The sequence below is a fragment of the Physeter macrocephalus genome, chromosome 5 (assembly GCF_002837175.3).
Source record: "Physeter macrocephalus isolate SW-GA chromosome 5, ASM283717v5, whole genome shotgun sequence".
In the NCBI taxonomy this organism is placed as follows: domain Eukaryota; kingdom Metazoa; phylum Chordata; class Mammalia; order Artiodactyla; family Physeteridae; genus Physeter; species Physeter macrocephalus.
In genome coordinates this window covers 67,751,288-67,761,020 of record NC_041218.1, presented here as the reverse complement: position 1 = coordinate 67,761,020, position 9,733 = coordinate 67,751,288, and positions in this window count along the sequence as shown.

Sequence of the window (9,733 nt, the reverse complement as noted above, 5' to 3'; positions counted from 1 at the left end):
ACTGAATTGGAATGAAAATCAAACAAAAAATAAAATAATAAAATTTAAAATTTGCAAAGATATAACTTCATAATAAAGAACAATACTTCTCGAGAAGATATTTGGTAGCCAACATGTCTAAATCAAAAGCTTTTTTAAAAGTTCTGAATAGACAAAAATAGTGTCTTATTTTAAACTATTGCATTGGACTGTGTCTTTTTTACAAATAAGCCTTCTAAAATATTTGACCCATATCATAAGATCTCTACCAGTTGATTTCTATCTTATGATTCTTTTGGAATTGTATTATTTGGCAGAGGTAATCAGTTATTTTTAAAAACTACTGAATCATCAAACTTTGCAAAGCAAACACATGTTAAATATGGTTTAATTAACTTCCAAGAATTATAAATGGCTTCTCGGACTTTGAAGCAAACTACATTACTAACATCTTTTTAATGTCTTATTTTGAAATAATTATAGAATCACAGGAAGTTGCAAAAAATGGTACAGGAAGATCCTATGCACCCTTCACCCAGCCTACCCTAATGTTAACATCTCACATAAATTCAGTACCATATTAAGACCAGGTAATTGACACTGGAACACATCACAGAGCTTATTCAGATTTTACGAGTTATACATGTACTCCCGTGCATGTGTGTGTTTAGTTCTACGCAATTTTATCACATGTGTAGGTTTATGTATCCACCACTACAGTAAAGAATTAAAATAGTTGCATCATCACAAACTCCCCTGTGCTACCCATATATAGCTATTGATACTTTGTCCCCATCCCTAACCCCTGGCAACTACTACCCTGTTCTCCCTCTCTATAATTATGTTATCGAACAAATGTTATATAAATAGAACCATGCAGTATGTAACCTTCTAAGATCGGCTTTTTTCACTTAGCACAATTTCCTTGAGGTTTATACAATTTATTATGTATATCAATAGTCCACTTCTTTTTACTGCTGATTAGTATTCCATGACGTGGATGTTTAACCATTCATCCACTGAAGGACATTTGGGTAGTTTCCAGTGTTTGGATATTATAGCTGCTGTGAACATTCATGTACAAATTTCTGTGTGAAAGTAAGTTTTCATTTCTCAGAGATAGATACCCATGACTACAATGGCCGTGCTGTATCGTAAGTCCATTTGTAGTTTAAAGAATTGCCAAACTATTTTCCAGAGTGTCTGTGTCATTGATACCCTCCCACCAACAATGTATAAGTGATCCAGTCACACTTCAATCTCGCCAGCACTTGGTGTCATCACTATTTGTTATTCTGATAGGTGTGTGGTGATATCTCATTGTGGTTGTAATATGCATTTTTCTAATGACTGATGATGAACATCTTTTCATGTGCTTATTTGCCATCTTAAATCCTCTTTGGTTGAAACATCTGTTCCTATCTTTTGCCCATTTTCTAAATGGGTTGCTCGTGTTTTTTTATATTGAATTTTGAAAGTAATTTATATATTTTAGATGCAAGTCCTTTGTCAGATATGTATTTTCTCCCTATCTGTGGCTTGTCTTTTCATTCTCTTAACAGAGGCTTTTACATAGCAAAAGTTTTAATTTTTATGAAGTTCAAACTCTCTAATATGCTTTTAAGAATACCTTTTTTTCTATTTACTACACAATGCAAAATTTTCAATTATGCTTTAAGTGTGGAACATTTTCTTTCCATAAATATTTTGAATTTTGTATTGCAATGCCTAACTTTAAGTACCTTATAAGTGTGATGGTTTCATAGAATTATTCCAGAGGATAACCCCATAACTACACTTTTCAGGAATCATTTTTATTTACTTTAATAAACCTGAACTGATTTATGAATATTGTCCTTATTTCTCTCATTGCTCCATGGACCAATAAAAGCTTTGCCATTTAAAGGGGCAGGTGCTGAGGCCAGCCCTGGACAGCTACCACACTGAAGTATAAAGTTCACTGAATTAAAATCAGAAAAGAAAAACTGACTTGGCTTGGATTACTATTTTGCCAAAGTGGTTCTGAGCTGTATTTCAGCTCTGAAAAAAAAAAGGAAAAAAATGACTTCGTATAAGTAAAACCTTGAGAATCATTTGACAAGTGTCAAAAAATAAAGACCAACCTTCCAATATATCTAATACAAAGTTGAATTTTTTTATTTGTTAAGGAGAAACTGTGGCAGAACACAATCCCTCTGAACAAAGCAAGAGTCCAATTTATGTTACATTTATGGGAAGCAAGCAATTTAGGGATTGGCTGATTTTCCAGAGTAAAGGCACTGAAGCAGTGCTGTCACATGGAGTTGCAGGACTGGTGGTCAAGGGCTGAGTTAAAATCTGTTCTGTGTATGGTTTAGGACTAGGACCAAGGACTCAGTCTGTCCCTTTTATGAGATCAGAGATAGGAATTTTTTTTAAACATGGAATCTGTCCACCTCCCATACCTATTGAATCAGAATCACCAGGGATATAGATATAGATATACTTATAAATAAGAAATGCATAACTGACGTATATGTCTACATATGTCTATATATGTGTATGTATTGTTACATATATCTATTAATATACATGCAAGTACAGAGATAAAGTTATAGATATGATATAGATATCGATATATTCATCAGTTAACGCATTTCCTGTTTAAAGTAAAGCAATGTGAAACTGCTTTGGGTTTGTGTTATTTTTGAGACCACTGGAAACATCCTAAGGCAGAGCAAACCAAGGTGAGGAAACTTACAGAAAAGAGACTACAGTCTCTACAGGCTCTTTTTGGACCCAGAAAAGGCACCAAGAGCATTAACTGGGATGATTCCCCCTGTGTATCCTCAAACACAAGGCAGCCTGTTCTGTTCTTATTTCCAATTCTTTCTTTTTTCCTCCACAAGGGGCCTGAATCATGGAGAAGGAAAATCCTCTCAAAACCTTAGGCCTAGGGCTTCCCTGGTGGTGCAGTGGTTGAGAATCCGCCTGCCGATGCAGGGGACACGGGTTCGTGCCCCGGTCTGGGAAGATCCCACATGCCGCGGAGCGGCTGGGCCCGTGAGCCATGGCCGCTGAGCCTGCGCGTCCGGAGCCTGTGCTCCGCAAAGGGAGAGGCCACAACAGTGAGAGGACCGCGTACAGCGCAAAAAAAAAAAAAAAACACCTTAGGCCTCTCATTTATCCCTTAGATGGAAGACATTAGCACATCCTACACTTAGTCACATACTAAGAAGGTCAAAGTTCTTTTCATTATTGCAAAATGAGAGAGTCTTTAGATAAATTAGAGTAATTAGTTGTTGAATCTTTTACTAGACCAATCAGCTCATACCATTGTGCCCTTTGGGATACTCAGTCCTATTAGAAGTTCAAATCTTTATGTTCAGACTGAATTTGCCCCATTTTCAGCCATCTCAACTCCCTACCTAATTATCTGCTCATTTATATTTGACCCTGGAAACTCTTTAACTTAGTTACTCTTTTAAAAATGTTTGACTCAGTAATACATATGTGTTACATCAAAAATAGATGATTTTAGTAAAAAAAACCAACAACAGCACATATCTCTTATCTCTTCCCTCTCACAAATCCTCTGCCCAAAGGCTACAACTTTTAACTGGTTTTGGTTCTTCTTGGGGGTATTGCCCTATCTATTTTTAAAAATATGATTACTGTACTAGTTTTCTAGGTCTGCTGTAACAAATCACCACAAACTAGATGGCTTGAAATAATAGAAATTCTTTCCCTCACAGTTTTGGAGTCTAGAAGTCTGGCATCAAGGTGTTGTCAGGGCCATACTCCCACTGAAGGCTCTAGGGGAAAAAAAAATTCTTCTTCCAAATACCTCACTCCAATTTCTGCGAATATATATAGCTGGAAAATATATAGCGCCACCGATATTAAGATTTCCATCACCCAGAAAAATCCCCTTGTGCACATCTGCATTCAATCTCTCCTACCCCCAGCCAGAGAAAACTACTTTCTTTTACTACAGATTAGAGATTCCTTTTCTATAATTTCATATAAATGGAATTATACAGTCTGTATTCTTTTGTGTCTGGCTTTTTTCCCTTGGTATAATGTTTCTGAGATTCAGCCATATTCTTACTATATCAGTAGTTTGCTCCACTATGTGGCTATATCACAATTTGTTTATTCATTTCACCTATTAATGCTTCTACTTTGAGACTATTCTGAATAATGCTGCAATGAACACTCATGTACAAACCTTTGCATGGGTATACGGTTTCATTTATTTTGGTTAGAAACCCGGAACTAGACTTGTTGTATTATATGATTTTTTGGTACAAAGTTGACAAACTCTTTTCCAAAGCAGTTGCACCATTTTACAATCCTGTTAGTAAATATGAGAGTTCTAATTACTCCACCACCTTGCGAAAACTTGGTGTAGTCACCTTTTTAATTTTAGCCATTCTAATGGGTGTGTAGTGATAAATCACTGTGATTTTCTTTTGCATTTCCCTGATGACTAATGATATTTAAAGCCTTTTCATGTGCTCACTGCCCATTTAAAGATCGTTTTGTGAAGTACCAGTTTAAATAAGTTTTCGCTCATTATTAATTGGGGTGTCTTACTACTGAGTTGTGAAAATGCTTCAGGTCTTTTGGATATAGTCCTTCATCATGTATATCATGCCCTAACATTGCTGGAATACATTCTAACGATAACTTCCTAAGAAAGGTTAAATACTGCAGTTCTTGGGTGCCTAAATAGCTTTATTTTCCCTTAGTCATATTTAAAATTTTGACCGAGTATAGAATTCTAATTTGAGTACCATATTTATCCTCAGAACTTTGAACAATGTCTTCCATCATTAGGGTTAGTATTGAGAAGTATAATACCTCTCTGGATAGTCTTCCCTTTTTAGATAAGCAGCTATTGTTGATTTTCTTTTCCCTCTTTAGAAGCTTTTGGGTTTGTTACTTTTCCTTCATGTTATAAAGTTCTAGTGATTTTTTTGTACTCTTGTTGTACTTTTTTCAATAACTGATCTAAGCACTTGATGAGTCCTATCAACTTAAAGACTGACGTTCTTCACTAATGGTTAGGAGCATAACCTCTGGTGTCATCCTACTACCATACTAGTTTCAGGCCACTAGGAATGGTTTATAACTTATCCAATATGAGAATTTAATTAGTTAATACAGTTAAGTAAAATAACAAGGCATTACATTATTACTATTAGTAGTAATATTAGTATCTCTTTGATAGTATTCTCCCATCTGGTTTTCCTCATGTCAATAATTGGAATACCAGTTATTGACATGCTGGACCCCTTGGGTTGATTCCCTATTTCTGTAAATTTTTTTCTCTTATATGTTCTGTGTTTTTGTTACACTTTCTGGATAATTTCATTGAGTTTTTCTTTCAGCACTAATACTGATATATTCGTCAATTCTGTTTTTAACTTTTAAGAGCTCTTGTTCTTCAGACTACTCTTTTTCATTGCATTCTGCTCTCATTTTATGGATGCAATTCTCCTTGACTCTCTCTAGGAATATATATTAGAGTCAGGGGATTTGTTTGCTTTTTTTCGTTGCTTATTTTTTAAAATCTTCTTTTGTTTTATAAATTTTCTTGTACACCAAAATAATTTTTAAAATTTGTTTAATTTGGACTTTCTCTTTTATTTTGCAAGCACTTGTTAAATATGTAGTGATTCATGATTTTCTGTTTATGTTTAATTAATGCAGCACTAGAATTATTGGTGGTGAGCTCGGATATATAATGGGACTTGCTGGCAGGTCTCATGACCTGTACGCCTTCATGGATAGTCTACGTATGACCTACACTTCATCAAGTGCCCCTATTCCATTCATTTTCTGATTCCAGAAATCTATGGGGAAAAAGTACTATGTAGATGCATTCCTTACATTCACTTCATTTTTTGAGTTTTAACCCCTATGTGTTTCTTCATTCTCATTATATTGTGGTCATAAGAGGAAGCAATTATAAACATGTGAGTTCACTATACTATCTTCCCTGGCACCTGTTCTTTGTTGTTCATTTGCTTGTTGGTAGAGGGTGGTGTTATTTATTTGGATTTTTTAATGTTGAAATCTGGTAAAAGTTGAAAGAAGAGTATAACAAACCCCTTCCATTCAAGGATATGCAAATTGTCATAACTGCTCCATCTCCTTCTATACATGGATACATACTTCTCTTTTGCCAAACCATTTGCAAATTGAAGGCATATATCTTGACACCGTACCTCTACATACCTCAGAATGCGTCTTTCCAAAATGAAAGCATTTTCCCAGATAACCACACCAGCACCTAAGAAATCATCATTAATCCAAATACATTATCCCACATTCCAGATCATAATCAAATCTTCCCAGTTATCACAAAAATATCTTCAACCAATTTTTATGTAATACAAATGGCTGTTATGTCTCTTTAGAACCCCCAGCTCAGAACACTCTACCAGGTCCCTCTGTTCTTTATGAAATGTAATCCTTTGAAGGGTCTAGTCTGTCTCTTCCTTTAATAATGTCTTTAGTAATAGGTCTGCTTCCCTTCCAGGAATATGCTATTCTATTCTACTCTATTCTCCATCCTGCAACTTCCAATTGCCTTTTTTTTTCTTTTTTCTTTCTTTCTTCCTTTTTTTTTTTTGCTTTTCTTTAAAAGTAAGTTCCTCCAACTGTTTTCCTCCTAGATGCTCACAGTAGCTCCTTTGCCCTATTATTTTTTTTTTTTTTTTTTTTTTTTTTGTGGTATGCGGGGCTCCCACCGCTGCGCCACCAGGGAAGCCCTCCTTTGCCCTATTAAATCACACTTTTTTTTTAGGATACTCATGTTCTCATTTTCTCTGAACCATTGATTTAAATATCGCCAAGCCATTCTTCATACCAGATTACTTGCAAATATCATGAACCACAGTCTTGTTATCATTCCTTCTCCTACATTAAGACCACCCTTGAGCACACCCATGTAAAGTATTCTCTTTGTATCAAAAAATTAGAGGCATGCTTAGAGTTCCTACACAAGCAAGCAAACGGATTGGTGCTTACACTCTATGGATGAGTCATTTACCACATTATGCTTTAAATAAAAGTTATCTTTTGGTATCTAATGTGTATTTGATTCATATTTCAAGTTAATGTTTCTGAAAGAGTCAATGATTTAATAATTTAAATGGAACCCAGTATAATTTTTTTTGTTCGGTATCCTCAACTCAAAGGCAGATAAGAAAAACAAACAGAATTGCATACAGCATTAGCAAACTGAAACCATTTATGAAATATAGCATAATAATATGCAATAATAATATTTCCAACTTTAGGCATAGGAAAATGATATTTCCTATCCTGTAAATAAGATGCACATCATAGATGAGATAATAAGGAATTAACTAGCTGCTTAACTATTTAAATAAAATTTATGATAAAGGATGTTGTTTTTCTCCTTTCCCTCACCCATAAAAAATAAAACTCAGGGGGCTTCCCCGGTGGCGCAGTGGTTGAGAGTCCGCCTGCCAATGCAGGGGACACGGGTTCGTGCCCCGGTCCGGGAAGATCCCACATGCCGCGGAGCGGCTGGGCCCGTGAGCCATGGCCGCTGAGCTGCGCGTCCGGAGCCTGTGCTCCGCAATGGGAGAGGCCACAACAGTGAGAGGCCCGCGTAACACAAGAAATAAAATAAAATAAAATAAAACTCAGTAGTGATGTAACTCTCAGTACATTTTTAGAGATTTAATCTAATATGACTAATAATCAATAAAATCAGATTTTAAGAATCTAGTAAAATGTAATCTATTTCCTAATAGGAAAATAATTTTTTTTAAGGCATAAAAATGGTTGTGTTGAATACACTTCTGAAAGACTGGTGGCCAGATACAGCTATAAACTGTGATACTCTTTGGTTCATACATGCATTTTTAATTAGGTAAATGAAATAATTTAGGGCCTAACAGGAATAACTGTGTGACTCTTAAGCCAGTTCTCAAGGGAAACTTACACTGGGATGGTCAGAGAATTTGGCATTCTGCTTCCATTAACTATAATATGAGTTTTGCATCTTTGTATTCCAGTAAAGCTTATCCTTTCCTCTTTACTTCAGAACTCAAATATTCAGTGATTATAAGGATTTGGTGGGGGAAATAGCTGATTAGTATCTCTGAAGTTAACTTGCAATGTTTACTTTCTTTCCTTCAAAATAAAGTTGATAGTCACACAATGTGGAACATAATAGCAGCCTAGGGATTCACTGGCATTCGGATTCATCATTTGTTCTCTTGATTTGAAATTATTTTCTTAAATAATAAAAAAGTGTACATACCAATGATATCCAAGAATATTTCTTTTATTTGCCATGAATAAATGGCAAACCAAGGGGTCAACAAGCAAAATAAAATATAATTAGAGCAATAAGAAAATCACAGCTTTTTACAATCATGTGTGTCCTAGAGCTAACAGCTGATCAGCACATTCATTGCAGTTCAAGACTTTGCTCTACAGTACCACACGGGAACCAGGTCGATGCCTTTCTCCAGCCTTGTTTAGCCACAGGTTCTGTCTTGCCTAACTTTTGAGTTAATTATGATCAAGATAAACAGGATATTCCAAGCTGAGCCCAGAATGTGACCCTGGCGCCTCCTCCCAGTTTGCCCAGTCTACCTGACTGGCCTGGGTTTCCTGCAAGGCCCTCTCTGGGGCTGAGCCCTGGCTGAACCTCCAGAACACTTGTGTGTTACCCTGACACAATGCCTAGAAAAGCCTGCTGGTTCCTGCCTCGAGGGCTTTACGTGGTTCTTACTGCAAGCTCCCTGCTCTGAACAGAACACCGGAATGCTCACCTCTTTTCAACAGTCATCACTTCCTAGAACTTTCTGTTACTACATGGATTGCATTGTCTATTGGGGTCAAGCTGTTGAATATGTTTTTGGACCCTTTACTGCTTTTGGAGATACAATGACTACCCACATTGGATTCCAGAGTCCAAGAACATTTTATTCTCATCTTTTCTTCCTCCCTTCAGGAGAAACCAGGATATCTGGTGTCCACAGACCTCAATTTATGGTGATTTGGAGCACTGGTTCTTACCCAGTTAAGGGTTGAGTTGCTTTTGGAAAAGACCTATGTAGTGTCCTCATGCCAGAAAAATGCACACATGCACAGACACTCACAATGTTACAGCAGGTTAACAAACTCCCTAATATCCTCCCAGGCTCAAGAACTCCTGCTCAGGTTCAGGCGCATTTGTATTTTCAACCTGCACATGAACCCCCCATTCCAACTACTCTACATGCTTGAATGCAAGAAGCCCCTGGCCCTCAAACAATCTTACTTCATTTTTCTCAGGATAAGTTTAAAAATTAAGTAGATAAACTTTTAGAAAAGAGTCAGAGCCTTAATTACACATCAGTGTTTAAAAGATTGTTCTTTTCCACTCTTAGATTTTAAGAAGCAATTGGGCTCAATACTTCCTATTTCTCTTCCACATCATTTACATGCCTCTTCCATTCAGCACTAGTGCTTCTTGCTGAATCACTCACCTGTTTTCAATGGCATCTGTTTTTCACTTCTGTTCAAATTTTCAAAATACAGTATTTTTAATCCATATATGATGGAAACTATAAGCCAAACTACAAACCAAAACATTAAGCCCCATATTCATCCTGAAAATATGTACATGCGGTCTCCATGATAGAATCACTTGCTTTTTTACTTTTTTTTTGTTTGTTTGTTTGTTTTTGCAGTACGCGGGCCTCTCACTGTTGTGGCCTCTCCCGTTGCAGAGCACAGG